The sequence below is a fragment of the Oncorhynchus kisutch genome, linkage group LG18, assembly GCF_002021735.2.
Source record: "Oncorhynchus kisutch isolate 150728-3 linkage group LG18, Okis_V2, whole genome shotgun sequence".
Lineage (NCBI taxonomy): Eukaryota > Metazoa > Chordata > Actinopteri > Salmoniformes > Salmonidae > Oncorhynchus > Oncorhynchus kisutch.
Genome location: NC_034191.2, coordinates 35103516 through 35122325, shown reverse-complemented (window position 1 = coordinate 35122325; position 18810 = coordinate 35103516). Strand labels below are relative to the sequence as shown.

Below are 18810 nucleotides of genomic sequence, written 5' to 3'. Positions count from 1 at the left end.
AGCACACAACCATGCAATCTCTGAAGAGCTCAGTGACTTTCAACATGGCACTGTCATAGGATGCCACCTTTCTAACAAGTCAGTTCGTCAAATCAAAGTGTATTTGCCACGTGCGCTGAATACAACAGGTGTAGACATTACAGTAAAATGCTTACTTACAGGCTCCAACCAATAGTGCAAAAAAGGTGTTAGGTGAACAATAGGTAGGTAAAGAAATAAAACAACAGTAAAAAGACAGGCTATATAAGTAGGCTATAAAAGTAGCGAGGCTACATACAGACACAGGTTAGTCAGGCTGATTGAGGTAGTATGTACAAGTGCTGTTATTGCGAAGTTGAAACGCCTAGGAGCAACAACGGCTCAGCCGTGAAATGGTAGGCCACTTAAGTTCACAGAACGGGACCCCCGAATGCTGAAGCGCATAGCGTCATCTGTCCTCAGTTGCAACACTCACTACCAAGTTCCAAACTGACTCTGGAAGCAACATCAGCACAATAACTGTTTGTCGGGAGCTTCATGAAATGGGTTTCCATGGCCGAGCAGCCGTACACAACCCTAAGATCACCATGTGCAATGCCAAGCTGCAGCTGGAGTGGTGTAAAGCTCGCCGCCACTGGACTCTGGAGCAGTGGAAATGCTTTCTCTGGAGTGATGAATCACGCTTCCTCAGCTGGCAGTTCGACAGAAGAATCTGGGTTTGGCAGATGCCAGGAGGCCACTACCTGCTCCAATGCATAGTGGCAACTGTAAAGTTTGGTGGAGGAGGAATAATAGTCTGAGGCTGTTTTTCATGGTTCGGGCTAGGCCCCTTAGTTCCAGTGAAGTAAAATCTTAACGTTACAGCATAGAATGACATTCTATGCATTTCTGTGCTTTCAACTTTGTGGCAACAGTTTGGGGAAGGCCCTTTCCTGTTTCAAGCATGACAATTCCCCCGCTCAAAAAGTGAGTTTGTGGAGATCGGTGTGGAAGAACTTAACTGGCCTTCACAGAGCCCTGACCTCAACCCCATCGAACTCCTTTTGGATGAATAGGAACGCCAACTACAAGCCAGTCCTAATCACCTAACATCAGTCCCCTCCCTCACTAATGCTCTCAAGGCTGAATGGAACATAGTCCCCCCAGCAATGTTCCAACATCTGGTGAAAAGCCTTCCCAGAAGAGTGGAGGCTGTTATAGCAGCAAAGGGGGGGACCAACTCCATATTAACGTCCATGATGTTGGAATGAGATAGTCGACAAGCAGGTGTCCACATACTTTTGGTCATGTCGTGTAGTTACAGGGGAGAGGAGGAGGGATGAGTGAACCAATTGGAAGCTGGAGATGACTGTCCTACAAGTACAGCATCAGGGTAAACTGGGTAGCCTATATTTATAGTCTACATGGTCTATGAGTTTCTAACACATGTATCAAAACAAGCCAATAATCATGTAATCAAGCACAAATCAACGCCACATTAAAGTTAACATGGCCCGATGAGAGTTATGAGAGAGGCTTATGCCTTATCCGACCCGGAGTGAAAAACCAGTCCCCCCCTCACCTACGACCTACGACCTACGACCTACGACCTAACACTAAGGACCACGAGGAAGGATCATCTCTACATATTCCATTGAACATAATATGGTAAAATAATATACAAGGTCCAAGCACAAATATTTGACCAGTAAGGGCCGTTCAAATAAACAGGAGAGGGAGGAACGTGGTGAGAGAGAGAGAGAGAGAGAGAAGGAGAGGGAGAGAGAAACAGAGGGAAGGAGAGGGAGAGGGAGGAACGTGGTGAGAGAGAGAGAGAGAGAGAGAGAGAGAGAGGAGAAGGAGACAGAGACAGAGGGAAGGAGAGGGAGAGGGAGGAACGTGGTGAGAGAGAGAGAGAAGGAGAGGGAGAGAGAGAGAGGGAGAGGGAGGAATGTGGTGAGAGAGAAGGAGAGGGAGACAGAGACAGAGGGAAGGAGAGGGAGAGGGAGGAACGTGGTGAGAGAGAGAGAGAAGGAGAGGGAGAGAGAGAGAGGGAGAGGGAGGAACGTGGTGAGAGAGAGAGAGAGAAGGAGAGGGAGACAGAGACAGAGGGAAGGAGAGGGAGAGGGAGGAACGTGGTGAGAGAGAGAGAGAGAAGGAGAGGGAGAGAGAGACAGAGGGAAGGAGAGGGAGAGGGAGGAATGTGGTGAGAGAGAGAGAGAGAGAGAGAAGGAGAGGGAGACAGAGACAGAGGGAAGGAGAGGAGAGGGAGGAACGTGGTGAGAGAGAGAGAGAAGGAGAGGGAGAGAGAGAGAGGGAGAGGGAGGAATGTGGTGAGAGAGAGAAGGAGAGGGAGACAGAGACAGAGGGAAGGAGAGGGAGAGGGAGGAACTGGGTGGAGAGAGAGAGAGAGAGAGAGAGAGAGAGAGAGAGAGAGAGAGGGAGGAGAGGGGAGAGAGAGAGGGAGAGGAGGAATGTGGGAGAGAGAGAGAGAAGGAGAGGGAGACAGAGACAGAGGGAAGGTAGAGGAGAGGGAGGAACGTGGTGAGAGAGAGAGAGAGAAGGAGAGGGAGACAGAGACAGAGGAAGGAGAGGGAGAGGGAGGAACGTGGAGTGAGAAGAGAGAGAAGAGAGAGAGAAGGAGAGGGAGAGAGAGAGAGGGAGAGGGAGGAATGTGGTGAGAGAGAGAAGGAGAGGAGACAGAGACAGAGGGAAGGAGAGGGAGAGGGAGGAACGTGGTGAGAGAGAGAGAGAGAAGGAGAGGGAGAGAGAGACAGAGGGAAGGAGAGGGAGAGGGAGGAATGTGGTGAGAGAGAGAGAGAGAGAGAGAAGGAGAGGGAGACAGAGACAGAGGGAAGGAGAGGGAGAGGGAGGAACGTGGTGAGAGAGAGAGAGAAGGAGAGGGAGAGAGAGAGAGGGAGAGGGAGGAATGTGGTGAGAGAGAGAAGGAGAGGGAGACAGAGACAGAGGGAAGGAGAGGGAGAGGGAGGAACGTTGTGAGAGAGAGAGAGAGAGAGAGAGAGAGAGAAGGAGAGGGGAGAGAGAGAGGGAGAGGGAGGAATGTGGTGAGAGAGGAGAGAGAGAAGGAGAGGGAGGACAGAGGACAGAGGGAAGGAGAGGGAGAGGGAGGGGAGAACGTGGTGAGAGAGAGAGAGAGAAGGAAGAGGGACAGAGACAGAGGGAAGGAGAGGGAGAGGGAGGAAGTGGTGAGAGAGAGAGGAGAGAGAGAGAGAAGGAGAGGGAGAGAGAGAGAGGGAGAGGGAGGAATGTGGTTGAGAGAGAGAAGGAGAGGGAGACAGAGACAGAGGGAAGGAGAGGGAGAGGGAGGAACGTGGTGAGGAGAGAGAGAGAGAGGGAGAGGGGAGAGAGAGACAGAGGGAAGGAGAGGAGGAGAGGGAGACAGAGAGAGAGAGAAGGAGAGGGAGAGGGAGAGGGAGAGAGAGACAGAGGGAAGGAGGGGGGGAAGTGGTGAGAGAGGAGAGAGAAGAGAGGGAGAGAGAGGAGGGAGGAGAGGGAGACAGAGAAGGAGAGGGAGAGAGAGAGAGGGAGGGAGAGGGAGACAGAGAGAGAGAGAAGGAGAGGGAGAGGGAGAGGGAGAGAGAGACAGAGGGAAGGAGAGGGAGGAACGTGGTGAGAGAGAGAGAGAGAGAAGGAGAGGGAGAGAGAGAGAGGGAGGGAGAGGGAGACAGAGAGAGAGGGAAGGAGAGAGAGAGAGAGAAGGAGAGGGAGAGAGAGGGAAGGAGAGAGAGAAGGAGAGGGAGAGACAGAGGGAAGGAGAGAGAGGGAGAGAGAAGGAGAGGGAGAGAGAGGGAGGGAGAGGGGGATGAGAGAGAAGGGGGTACTGAGAGAGTCAAGCAGCCACTGGTTGAGATTGTTTGGCCGTGGGCTTGATGCTGGGCGGGTACACTGGGTTCACTGTAGCATTGTGCTGCTATAAACTGTTTTATATTTCCCTTTCCTGACCTTCATCACTCAGCTGCCGAGTGAAAACAGAGGAAGCTGAGGCCGGGTCGGCGGAGGTTAATTGTGAGTACAGTGAGAAAGGCCACCGCAGGCTGACCCTCGAACCCTCGCTGGACAGGTTGGGACTGGGCCGCACGTGGCAGACGAGCCCTGGAGAAGAGTTGTGGTCCACCCTCTGTTACAACACCGACACAGACGTACAGGTGACAATATCTCTATAAAGCACACCCAAACCAAACTATGCTGGCTTTTCACATTGTCCTTTCCAGCATGGTTCTGGCAACTGTCGTAGGTGGATGTGTACCCAGGCCAGCTCAGCTTGGTTTGGGTCAGTAGTGTGAAACTGTACTTGTCTCAGATGACACTGTACACCCTACACTACTACTACAACTACTACCAGAGCACTATGGGGTTCTGATGGTGCACTATAGAGCATAGGGTGTTATTTATGCCCACTGTATGACTGCTAGTTGAATAGTGTCAATGCCAAAGGACTTATTCATAGTGCACTACTTTTGAACCCATAGACCGTCCTGTGTTTACTAACATTGTCGCACGAGGGCGGTGCGTGCAAGTTGGTGGCAGAACACAGAGGAATTCTTATAGAATGCCAGAAAAAAACCTGCTTATCTATTTAACTAGATAAGTCAGTTAAGAACAAATTCTTATTTACAATGACAGCCTAGGAACAGTGGGCTAACTGCCTTGTTCAGCGGCGGAAAGACAGATCTTCACCTTGTCAGCTCAGGGATTCAATCTAGCAACCTTTCGGTTACCGGCCCAACGCTCTAACCACTAGGCTACCTGCCACCCCTACAATAAATGCATTTCACACTACTTTTGGCTCGTATGAATGTCCTGCTTAATATAATGTTTGTGTCATCATCGCAAATCAACTGAATTACAGTTGAAGTCGGAAGTTTACATACACCTCAGCCAAATACAGTTTTTCACAAATCCTCAGTTAGGATCCCCGCCTTATTTTAAGAATGTGAAATGTCAGATTAATAGTAGAGAGAATGATTTATTTCAGCTTTTATTACTTTCATCACATTCCCAGTGGGTCAGAAGTTTACATACACTCAATTAGTATTTGGTAGCATTGCCTTTAAATTGTTTAACTTGGGTCAAACATTTCAGGTAGCCTTCCACAAGCTTCCCACAATAAATTGGGTGAATTTTGGCCTATTCCTCCTGACAGAGCTGGTGTAACTGAGTCAGCTTTGTAGGCCTCATTGCTCGCACACGCTTCTTCAGTTCAGCCCACAAATTTTCTATAGGATTAAGGTCAGGGCTTTGTGATGGCCACTCCAATACCTTGACTCTGTTGTCCTTAAGCCATTTTGCCACAACTTTGGAAGGCTGCTTGGGGTCATTGTGCATTTGGAAGACCCATTTGCGACCAAGCTTTAACTTCCTGAATGATGTCTTGAGATGTTGCTTCAATATATCCACATAATTTGATTTCCTCATGATGCCATCTATTTTGTGAAGTGCACCAGTCCCTCCTGCAGCAAAGCACCCCCACAACATGATGCTGCCACCCCCATGCTTCATTAAAAACTAGTTTTAATGACTTCTGACTTCAACTGTATAATTAAAACATCACTTCAACACTTTAAAATGGCTCTTTGTCTAGCTTTTGTGAAAGCCTATGTCAATGAGTGTTAGCATTCTAGCTAACAACTGCTGCATCCCAAATAGTTATTTCGCAAAGATCACAATCAAATATAATCTTAGTGACTGTTCAAGCAAGAATCAGAACATCATTGTAAGCGTATGAGAACCCCAAAATGTATTTTGTTTAGAAGTAATCAGAACGTAAATCTAGGCTATGTTGAATGGGCGCAGATGGCGATGGCTTTCTTACTGCAGCTAAGAGTCGCGTGCATCTGTTTGTGGCGTCAGTGTGTAGTGTACTGGAAAGGGGTCTATTACTTTAGGCCTCCTCTGGTCAAAAGTAGTACACTATGTAGTAGGGAATGAGATTTGAGATTAGACCTTAGCTACACCTGACATGCTATTCACCACATAACGCACCACTTTTGACTACTTTATCCACCCTATCACTATGGGGCTCTATAAAGCTCTAGTCAGAAGTAGTGCATTATGGGTCAAATTCTAACTCCCTAACTTCCACATTTGCACTTAGTCTGCCATTGACATCAATCCATGACTAAGTAAAAATGAAATGGTGGTTAAGAACGAAGGTGTAATTTGAGAGTGGGCCCTAGCTAGGCCTACTGGGCCTCCTGCTGCGGGCCCAGGGAGGACAGACAGACAGGAAACTCTCCACAGGAAGCTGCCTCTCCCCCTGGGTGACTGTGGCAGGCTGTGGCTAACGCGCCCTGACAGGCTGGGAGGGGCGGTGGGGTTGCTAATGAGGCTCTAGCTGCACATCTCTGTGCCTCGGTACATTCCTGACCGGCTGTGTGACACCGCACCGCCGTCGGCCTGGAACCTTTGATCCACACACACAAACACACGCACGCACACACAGATGCACACACGGACGCGCACACATAAAGAGACACACACCCTCACAGATGTAAAGACGCACAGACGCATGCATGCATAAACACACACAGATGCACGCACACACCACATACACACACCTCTCAACCTGCCTCTACCTTGTCGTCGCCCCCTCCCCCCCTCCTCATGTTGCCGACTCTCCCAAGCCCCTCTAGGCCGGTAGATGGAGGACATGCTGATCTGAACTATCCATCTGCATCATCATCATCACCATCCAAACTCTACTTAGATATTCATGATGTAGTTTATCAAAATAATTAGGCCATTAAGATCATGTTGAATTATTTTCATGAAAAATGATTCTCAGGTCACACACTGTTTATGAAAAAAGTGTTGTTTTCATTCCCACCACCTAACAACCTCTGAAAGCCCACCGCCCCAGTAAGAGAAGACCAGAGGACGTTGAGATGACGTCCAGATGACGTCCAGATGACCAGAGCTGTAGATTAGGGCTGTCAGAGACTCAATCTCACACAGAGGCACAGACGGAAAGTCAAGGAGAATGGATGCCATCTGTCAAGTCGCTGTTTTGCGTATTTGAACAAGTGAACACTGCTGCTCATTTTAAGACATTCTGTTTCAAGCGACCTGTTTTCTACCAGTCAACAAGAGAGGGGGACATTTTACTGATGAACACAATAAGAATTGGGTTTGACTTGTTATCCTCATATGTTCTATACTCCCTAGGAGAATCAGACAGTGGGGGCGACAAGGCTGAATGCTGGAATGGTTGACAGCTCACAGGCCAGGTCAGGAATCGACTGACGGTTTGTACTAAAACAAATCACATAAAGATCATCAACGAGAGGTAGGACAGTGTAAAAAGGATTTCAACAGTGTACTGCAAGTGTACAGACATCAATCATCAAACGGAGTAGACACAACAAGCTTAGTTTTGGATACTGACTCGTCTTTAGAGATTCTGCCTGATGATCTGAAGGCCAGAACGCCGGTCTTGGACAACAGGTCTTCACTGTACTGCTCTAACATCTTAACAGATGATGAAGGGTATTCCACTTGCGCCATTTCAAAAGGAGACAGCTACTAGACAATTCTTCTAATGTTTGAGCCTGAGTATCGAGTCTGACTTTCCCCTGTATATCGAACCAACGAGATGCATTCTGGGAAACTCCACTAGGCGACATGGCCCAAGGGAAAAAGAGTTAGAGGATGGACATGATGACTGACAGAGAATTACTCCCTGATCATTCCCTCTCTGTCAACCCAGCACACAGGGATGTAAATCACCTCACAGTGAGTTTGAGGCAGATGCTAACAGACCACAAGGTTTTAGCTTGCACTGACCTGGACCCCATAAATGTATTTATTTTTTTATCTTTATTTAACTAGGCAAGTCAGTTATGAACAAATTCATATTTTCAATGGCCTAGGAACAGTGGGTTGACTGCCTGTTCAGGAGCAGAATGACATGTTTGTACCATGTCAACTCAGGGATTTGAACTTGTAACCTTCTGGTTACTAATCCACCGCTCTAACCACTAGGCTACACTGCCACCCCAGGGAGAGGTATAGTCTGTGCTCCTAACACCACAAAGAGATCTGGAGGGAGATGATCTGATTCTGGACTCTGACAACTCCTCTGTGCACTTACCCAAGGAGCTGAGGGACAGAGTGAACGTGTCGGACCGTCAAGCCCTCTCTGCTCATCTCTAACCTCTTACAGACTGACAGTGGACTTTATTGGTGCAACAGGTCAGGATGCTCTCGATGCTGCAGCTGTAGAACCTTTTGAGGATCTCAGGACCCATGCCAAATCTTTTTAGTTTCCTGAGGGGGAATAGGCTTTGTCATGCTCTCTTCACGACTGTCTTGGTGTGTTTGGACCATTCTAGTTTGTTGTTGATGTGGACACCAAGGAATTTGAAGCTCTCAACCTGCTCCACTACAGCCCTGTAGATGAGAATGGGGACGTGCTCTGTGCTCCTTTTCCTTTAGTCCATAATCATCTCCTTAGTCTTGGTTACGTTGAGGGAAAGGTTGTTATTCTGGCACCACCTGGCCAGGTCTCTGACCTCCTCCCTATAGGCTGTCTCGTAGTTGTCGGTGATCAGGCCTACCACTGTCGTCAGAAAACTTAATGATGGTGTTGGAGTCGTGCCTGGCCATGCAGTCGTGGGTGAATAGATCGTACAGGAGGGGACTGAGCACGCACCCCTGGGGAGCTCCAGTGTTGAGGATTAGAGTGGCAGATGTGTTGCTACCTACCCTCACCACCTGGGGGCGGCCCGTCAGGAAGTCCAGGATCCAGTTGCAGAGGGAGGTTTTTAGTCCCAGGTTGCTTAGCTTAGTGATGAGCTTTGAGGGTACTATGGTGTTGAACGCTGAGCTGTAGTCAATGAATAGCATTCTCCCAGAGGTATTCCTTTTGTCCAGGTGGGAAAGGGCAGTGTGGAGTGCAATAGAGATTGCATCATCTGGTGCTGCTATGGTGACCAATGAGCTGACATAAGGCGGGGCTTTACCTAGCAAAGATTTATAGATGACCTGGAGCCAGTGGGTTTGGCGACGAATATGAAGTGAGGGCCAGCCAACGGGAGCATACAGGTTACAGTGGTGGGTAGTGTATGGGGCTTTGGTGACAAAACAGATGGCACTGTGATAGACTGGATCCAATATGCTGAGTAAAGTGTTGGAGGCTATTTTGTAAATGACATCGCTGAAGTCAAGGATCAATAGGCCACAATTGGTGGCTGACGAAATACTTTTTTGCCCCACTGTATGTCTGCGTTAAATCTGCATGAATATGCATGTGAATGCACAAGTAATATTTGAAAAAGAGTTTCTCGTGTTTTCTCTTCAGTTCATTTTCTCTCGTATTTTCTCATTCGTCACCACGTCTATATTGCCATTGTGTTTGACACATACTGTGTGGGCCAGCATGTTTAAAGAGCAAAGCTTTTAAGCGTCTGTCGTGCTTGGGCAGACCCTGAAACCCAATGTGGCTCTACGAGCGTGTGTAATGATTTTCTGTGCAGGACTGTGTAACGTGGTTATAACCCTGGACATGAAGTTTGCCATATGGTTGAGACGAGGGCTTTTAAAAGTAACTGTATCCCTCCTATGCTGTTTCTCCTCTGACATTTCCCTCCGACTGGTCTCATAGTTTATATTTGATTTAGACCAGAAATTCCGCAAGTCTGGTCGATTCAAGCGTGGGGAATAATTTTGATCAATAAACATATACATTTCAGAAAGGTAAACATTTCCAAAAAGGAAAATATGCTGTGTTGAATGTTTGAAAAACGGTGGCTTTATCTTCAGATGAGAGATAAGTGTGGGACTGCAGTTCTGTTCAGATCCTGTAGCGTTACATTTTGAAGGACAATGATAAGATATGAGAGTACAGACCATGAAGGGACAGCGTTGGCTGTTGAGAGTTGGGTTGGTGAGTTGGTGTAAGACCATGCGTGAGGACATGTTTAATTGTCTGTCTTTCTGGCTCTGTGTGTGTGTGTGTGTGTGTGTGTGTGTGTGTGTGTTGGTGGGGCAGGCAGGGGGGGGGGGGGGGGTGTACTGACTGAGGGCCATATACGTTTGTTTATTTGTTCAATCTTGGCGATTACCTCATCACTGCGAGCTGACGCCCTCCTTCAAAAAGAGGCCCACCAAAGGAATTCTGGGTAAAAAGGGGAACTCCAGCCAGAGGCCACATCCTTTCCACGACGTTCATCAACATCAATAGCATAGATGACAAATGATGACTATACAACACAAAACCCAACTCTCAACAGCCAACGCTGTCCCTTCATGTTCTGTACTCTCATATCTTATGCTAAAAGAGGAAGTGACATGAACGCTAAAAGTAAAAGTCTGTATTTGAGGCAGATCCCTAATACACAAGGCATTTTAGCACCAGCGAAAAATGATCTTACTCTCAAAATTTGTAGAACAGAAATCAAAATAGGCCATAATTCTTCACACACACACACAAGCACGCACACTTGCACACACGTCCAGTGTTCTGCCGCTCACTCTCGACACCAAATTCATTCATTTTTATTAGGAGGGAAAACATTTGTTCCCGGGACGGTATCTGCATGGGCGAAATGATTTTCACCTACGCCATGAGGTGTTGGGCGCCTCATACATCACGCCATTACCCGGAGCAGCGTCAAGCCCTCCCGTCATCAGGGAGTGAATTAAAGATGATAAAAGGAGCTATTAATCACTGTGACAAAAGCCCTAATGGAGGCGTGACCTAGCCACTGCCTAGGGACGCCAGGGGACGCACCGGCGGGACAAACAGAAACATATGTTTACAGAGAAATAAGCTACCTGTGGACATAGTCACACAAAGACGGTAACACACGCATACATAAATGGCCTACTGTATCCCTCTATCACTCTCTCTCTCTTCCGCTCTTTCTCCCACCTTCTTCCTCTCTCCGTCTCTGAATATTTATTGGGATGTACAGTGTAAAAAAAAAACGCACAAAAAAAAGATTAAAAGAAGCAGTGAGATTGAAATATAAGGGGAACAAATTCATCCCTCTACGACATAAATATTTTGCATGAAATCTTTTATAATAGACCACATATACAGTGTTAACCACATTGTGAAATCATACAAACTATTCAGCTGAGTCTCAATCCAGCTGATTGTTCAGTTAGTCATAGTCAGTGTACAGTGGCATAGCAAACCACTTATCGATCAGGCCAATCACAGAGCGCTATAAGCATGATTGACATGGGTCTTTCCTCATGACATATGGAAATTAACTCCTCACATATGGGCGGGACTCAGCTTGTCTGCAAGGTTAATTTATCCACCGTTGATGACAGACAGGGGGAGGAGACACGCCCTTATAGTACAGATCACACATGATGATTGGGGCTGGGCGATATGGCCAAAATGTCACATCCCAATATTTTTCAGATTTTTTGACAGTATGATGGTATTTGATGGCACTGTATGTTTCTGAATAATAAAAGTTCTAAATATTCTTTAAGAACTAAATTAGGTTTTCGTGTCAAATCGCCAGTTGGCAACCCATCCCTTTTGAGATGAATTTACATAAACATGACATTGATTCACAGTGATAATTCTTCCAGTGTTCTCTGCAGTGCATGACCCTTGGATGGCAATACTTTCATTCTAAGAAATACATTTTCACTTAGCTATACATAGTAATTGATCTTTTATAAATGTGTTAATTTACTGATAATCCAAAAATATATATAAAAATATAAAATATATTCTATACACTTCCTTATTCTCTGCCCCTGTTGCTGCATAGAGATGTATAGAGATCACAACCACCCAGCTTTAGAGTAGTTAGAATGTCTATTTCCTTGCTTTTGAGAGGAGCTGGCTACTGTATCAGGAGACTTTAAGCAATTGCACTAAACTAATTATTTACTAACTTCAATAATCTCCAAACTGCACGCAGAGACATACAAATTGTATTCATGATTCTAGGTAAGTAGAAAAACAACATAAATTATGAAATCATACAATATCCCTTAAAGCCATCATTGCTGCTGGATGCAAAATGGCCTCCTGCTCCTCCTGGCTTGTATGGGCCTCCCAGCATTTAAAACATTTAAAAAAAATATATTTCACCTTTTTTCAAGTTCTCATTTACAACTGCGACCTGGCCAAGATAAAGCAAAGCAGTGCGACACAAACAACAACACAGAGTAACATGGAATAAACAAACGTACAGTCATTAACACAATAGAAAAAACATCTATATACAGTGTGTGCAAATGAGGTAAGATTAGGGAGGTAAGGCAATAAACAGGCCGTAGTGGTGAAATAATTACAATTTAGCATTTTATTTATTTATTTATTTTACCTTTATTTAACCAGGTAGGCAAGTTGAGAACAAGTTCTCATTTACAATTGCGACCTGGTCAAGATAAAGCAAAGCAGTTCGACAGATACAACGACACAGAGTTACACATGGAGTAAAACAAACATACAGTCAATAATACAGTATAAACAAGTCTATATACAATGTGAGCAAATGAGGTGAGAAGGGAGGTAAAGGCAAAAAAAGGCCATGGTGGCAAAGTAAATACAATATAGCAAGTAAAACACTGGAATGGTAGTTTTGCAATGGAAGAATGTGCAAAGTAGAAATAAAAATAATGGGGTGCAAAGGAGCAAAATAAATAAATAAATACAATTTAAATACAGTTGGGAAAGAGGTAGTTGTTTGGGCTAAATTATAGGTGGGCTATGTACAGGTGCAGTAATCTGTGAGCTGCTTTGACAGTTGGTGCTTAAAGCTAGTGAGGGAGATAAGTGTTTCCAGTTTCAGAGATTTTTGTAGTTCGTTCCAGTCATTGGCAGCAGAGAACTGGAAGGAGAGGCGGCCAAAGAAAGAATTGGTTTTGGGGGTGACTAGAGAGATATACCTGCTGGAGCGTGTGCTACAGGTGGGAGATGCTATGGTGACCAGCGAGCTGAGATAAGGGGGGACTTTACCTAGCAGGGTCTTGTAGATGACATGGAGCCAGTGGGTTTGGCGACGAGTATGAAGCGAGGGCCAGCCAACGAGAGCGTACAGGTCGCAATGGTGGGTAGTATATGGGGCTTTGGTGATAAAACGGATTGCACTGTGATAGACTGCATCCAATTTGTTGAGTAGGGTATTGGAGGCTATTTTGTAAATGACATCGCCAAAGTCGAGGATTGGTAGGATGGTCAGTTTTACAAGGGTATGTTTGGCAGCATGAGTGAAGGATGCTTTGTTGCGAAATAGGAAGCCAATTCTAGATTTAACTTTGGATTGGAGATGTTTGATATGGGTCTGGAAGGAGAGTTTACAGTCTAACCAGACACCTAAGTATTTGTAGTTGTCCACGTATTCTAAGTCAGAGCCGTCCAGAGTAGTGATGTTGGACAGGCGGGTAGGTGCAGGTAGCGATCGGTTGAAGAGCATGCATTTAGTTTTACTTGTATTTAAGAGCAATTGGAGGCCACGGAAGGAGAGTTGTATGGCATTGAAGCTTGCCTGGAGGGTTGTTAACACAGTGTCCAAAGAAGGGCCGGAAGTATACAGAATGGTGTCGTCTGCGTAGAGGTGGATCAGGGACTCACCAGCAGCAAGAGCGACCTCATTGATGTATACAGAGAAGAGAGTCGGTCCAAGAATTGAACCCTGTGGCACCCCCATAGAGACTGCCAGAGGTCCGGACAGCAGACCCTCCGATTTGACTTACTGAACTCTATCAGAGAAGTAGTTGGTGAACCAGGCGAGGCAATCATTTGAGAAACCAAGGCTGTCGAGTCTGCCGATGAGGATGTGGTGATTGACAGAGTCGAAAGCCTTGGCCAGATCAATTAATACGGCTGCACAGTAATGTTTCTTATCGATGGCGGTTAAGATATCGTTTAGGACCTTGAGCGTGGCTGAGGTGCACCCATGACCAGCTCTGAAACCAGATTGCATAGCAGAGAAGGTATGGTGAGATTCGAAATGGTCGGTAATCTGTTTGTTGACATGGCTTTCGAAGACCTTAGAAAGGCACGGTAGGATAGATATAGGTCTGTAGCAGTTTGGGTCAAGAGTGTCCCCCCCTTTGAAGAGGGGGATGACCGCAGCTGCTTTCCAATCTTTGGGAATCTCAGACGACACGAAAGAGAGGTTGAACAGGCTAGTAATAGGGGTGGCAACAATTTCGGCAGATAATTTTAGAAAGAAAGGGTCCAGATTGTCTAGCCCGGCTGATTTGTAGGGGTCCAGATTTTGCAGTTCTTTCAGAACATCAACTGAATGGATTTGGGAGAAGGAGAAATGGGGAAGGCTTGGGCGAGTTGCTGTTGGGTGTGCAGTGCTGTTGTCCGGGGTAGGAGTAGCCAGGTGGAAAGCATGGCCAGCCGTAGAAAAATGCTTATTGAAATTCTCAATTATGGTGGATTTATCAGTGGTGACAGTGTTTCCTATCTTCAGTGCAGTGGGCAGCTGGGAGGAGGTGTTCTTATTCTCCATGGACTTTACAGTGTCCCAGAACTTTTTTGAGTTAGTGTTGCAGGAAGCAAATTTCAGGTTGAAAAAGCTAGCCTTGGCTTTTCTAACTGCCTGTGTATAATGGTTTCTAGCTTCCCTGAACAGCTGCATATCACGGGGGCTGTTCGATGCTAATGCAGAACGCCATAGGATGTTTTTGTGTTGGTTAAGGGCAGTCAGGTCTGGGGAGAACCAAGGGCTATATCTGTTCCTGGTTCTAAATTTCTTGAATGGGGCATGTTTATTTAAGATGGTTAGGAAGGCTTTTTTTTTTTAAATATCCAGGCATCCTCTACTGACGGGATGAGATCAATATCCTTCCAGGATACCCCGGCCAGGTCGATTAGAAAGGCCTGCTCGCAGAAGTGTTTCAGGGAGCGTTTTACAGTGATGAGTGGAGGTCGTTTGACCGCTGACCCATTACGGATGCAGGCAATGAGGCAGTGATCGCTGAGATCTTGGTTGAAGACAGCAGAGGTGTATTTAGAGGGGAAGTTGGTTTAACACTGGAGTGATAGATGTGCAGAAGATGAATGTGCAAGTAGAGATACTGGGGTGCAAAGGAGCAAAATAAATAAAATAACAATATGGGAATGAGGTAGTTGGATGGGCTGTTTACAGATGGGCTATGTACAGGTGCAGTGATCTGTGAACTGCTCTGACAGCTGATGCTTAAATTTAGTGAGGGAGATATGAGTCTCCAGCTTCAGTGATTTTTGTCATTCGTTCCAGTCATTGGCAGCAGAGAACTGGAAGGAAAGGCGGCCAAAGTAGGAATAGGCTTTGGGGGTGACCAGTGAAATATACCTGCTGGAGCAACGGGTGGGTGCTGCTATGGTGACCAATGAGCTGACATAAGGCGGGGCTTTACCTAGCAAAGATTTATAGATGACCTGGAGCCAGTGGGTTTGGCGACGAATATGAAGTGAGGGCCAGCCAACCGGAGCATACAGGTTACAGTGGTGGGTAGTGTATGGGGCTTTGGTGACAAAACAGATGGCACTGTGATAGACTGGATCCAATATGCTGAGTAAAGTGTTGGAGGCTATTTTGTAAATGGCATCGCCGAAGTCAAGGATCGATAGGATAGTCAGTTTTACGAGGGTATGTTTGGCAGCATGAGTGAAGGATGCTTTGTTGCGGAATAAAGAAGCAGATTCTAGATTTAATATTGGATTGGAGATGCTTAATGTGAGTCTGGAAGGAGAGTTTCCAGTCTAACCAGACACCTAGTTATAGTCAATAGTCCACATATTCTAAGTCAGAACCGTCTAGAGTAGTGATGATGGACAAGCGGGCAGGTGCGGGCAGCGATTGGTTGATGAGCATGCATTTAGTTTTGAAGCTCGTCTGGAGGTTAGTTAACACAGTGTCCAAAGAGGGGCCAGAAGTATACAGAATGGTTTCATCTGCGTAGAGGTGGATCAGAGAATCACCAGCAGCAAGAGCAACATCATTGATGTATACAGAGAAAATAGCCAGCCCGAGAATTGAACCCTGTGGCACCCCCATAGAGACTGCCAGAGGTCCGGACAACAGGCCCTCCAATTTAACACACTGAACTCTGTCTGAGAAGTAGTTGGTGAACCAGGCGAGGCAGTCATTTGAGAAACCAAGTCTATTGAGTCTGCCGATAAGAATGTGGTGATTAATAGAGTCGAAAGCCTTGGCCAGGTCGATGAATACAGCTGCACAGTATTGTCTTTTATCGATGGCGGTTATGTTATCGTTTAGGACCTTGAGCGTGGCTGAGGTGCACCCATGACCAACTTGGAAACCAGGTTGCATAGCGGAGAAGGTACGGTGGGATTCTAAATGGTCGGTGATCTGTTTGTTAACTTGGCTTTCGAAGATCTTAGAAAGGCAGGGTAGGATAGATATAGATATGTCTGTAACAATTTGGGTCTAGAGTGTCTCCCCCTTTGAAGAGGGGAATGACTACGACAGCTTTCTAATATTTGGGGTTCTCAGACGATACAAAAGAGAGGTTGAACAGGCTAGTAATAGGGGTTGCAACAATTGCGGCGGATAATTTTAGAAAGAGCGGGTCCAGATTTACTAGCCCAGCTGATTTGTAGGGGTCCAGATTTTGCTAATCTTTCAGAACATCAGCTATCTGGATTTGGGTGAGGGAGAATGGGTGAGGTTTGGGCAAGTTGCTGTGGTGGGTGCAGGGCTGTTGACCGGTGTAGGGGGAGCCAAGTGGAAAGCATGGCCAGCTATAGAAAAATGCTTATTGAAATTCTCAATTATTGTGGATTTATCAATGGTGACAGTGTTTCCTAGCCTCAGTGCAAATCAGCCGGGCTAGACAATCTGGACCCTTTCCCATTCCAGTGTTTTACTTGCTATATTGTATTTACTTTGCCATCATGGCCTTTTTTTGCCTTTACCTCCCTTATCTCACCTCATTTGCTCACATCGTATATAGACTTGTTTATACTGTATTATTTACTGTATGTTTGTTTTACTCCATGTGTAACTCTGTGTCGTTGTATGTGTCGAACTGCTTTGCTTTATCTTGGCCAGGTCGCAATTGTAAATGAGAACTTGTTCTCAACTTGCCTACCTGGTTAAATAAAGGTGAAATAAAATAAATAAAAATGCTGCCCCCTATACCTTAAGAAGTTAAGGAGAAGTGTATCTAAAGTTCAATGCATAACACTTGAATTTTCATCAACATTTAGTATTTCTGTGAAGTCATGTGGCTCTCTGCAATATCACTGCATGTTTTGGAACTACTGAACATAACACGCTAATGTAAAATAAGATTTTACCGAACAAAACATACATGTGTTGTGTAACATGAAGTCCTACGAGTGTCGTCTGATGAAGATCATCAAAGGTTAGTGATTCATTTTATCTCTATTTGTACTTTTTGTGACTCCTCTCTTCGGCTGCCAAAATTGCTGGGTTTTCCTGTGGCTTGGTGGTGACCTAACATAATCGTTTGTGGAGCTTTCGCTGTAAAGCATTTTTGAAATCAGACACTGTGGCTGGATTAATGAGAATGTTATCTTTAAAATTGTGCCTAATACTTGTATGTTTGAGAAATTTGATTTATGAGATTTCTGTTGATTTGTATTTGGCGCTTTGCAATTTCATTGGCTGTTGGCGAGGGGTTCCGCTAGCGGAACAGGTTAAATATACAGAAACACTATAGCGTCATATACTGTAGCATCATCATACCAAAGCTGACCAATACATACTGTTATACAGAGGGAACCGAATCAGGAGAGGGAGAGAGAGGGAAAGATGGGGAGAGAGAGAGAATGAGAGCGAGCGAGACAGAACGAATGAGAAAGAGAGAGAGAGAGAGAGAGAGAGAGAGAGAGAGAGAGAGAGAGAGAGAGAACAAATATCTCAACAGGTTGTGAATGGGAGTCCACTAAATAGGATTTTGAATTGAAACTCTGACAGTTAAGAATAGTTTATTGATATTTTCTTAAATACTAGTAATATATTATACAGTATATTTATGAATGTTTACTTTCCTGGGTTTTGAGATGATAGCATTGTGAAAGCATTGTGAAAGCATTGTATGAGCGTTGTGAGTGCGTTGTGAGAGCGCTGTGTGCCTGTGCCCCAGTGAGCAGCAGTAAGCTTCATAATTAACTGTGGCTTTGTGTCTTAATGAAGGCCTTAGTGCTGCTTTGTGGGAATCCGGTGATTCCACTGGGCATACTGGGCTTACTCAGAGGCTGAGTAATGGAGGGGCCAACAGGGGCCCGAACAGGAGCTCCAACAGGAGCCAAAAACTCAGCAGCTCAGCAGAGAAAGAGCAGGGGAAAAGAGATATCACTCAACCAAGGAAACACATCAAGTCGAGTACACTGAAGGCAAGCAAAATAACCCACACTATTTACTTCATATGTACTACAATATTTACTGTAAGTGTAGCACAATATATACTGCATGTGCACTTGAACAACAAACATGTACACAACAAAACATTGTAGCACCACATTTTAAACCTCTAAAATTCGAAATTCAAACTTGCTGCTAGACACGTACACATAGTTAATAAGCTAAAATACACATTGCTGTCAAAATGGGCCAGCATCACTGTGGAACGCTTTGACACCTTGTAGAGTCCATGCCGACAAATTGAGACTGTTCTGAGGGCAGGGGTGCAACTCAATATTAGGAAGGTGTCCTTAATGTTTTGTACACTCAATGTATACATACACACACGTACACATGTATACACACACACACACACACGCACACACACAGTGCAACCCTGACCAGAGCAGTGCACTTAGAGCGTGTTAATTAATGAGTACACTGTGTTTTTTCTCCTGCCGCCTGTTAGTCAACTACTCCTCCACTCTCTCAATGGAAAACACTCAATTAAAGTCCCTGCACTAAGTCC

The 18810-nt window shown here is 45.6% G+C and overlaps 1 protein-coding gene across 17 annotated transcripts in view; it reads right to left on the bottom strand.

Moving 5' to 3' along the window:
* mecom (MDS1 and EVI1 complex locus) overlaps positions 1-18810 on the bottom strand; it is a 189043-nt gene that overhangs the window by 113663 nt on the left and 56570 nt on the right. The window lies entirely within an intron of this gene.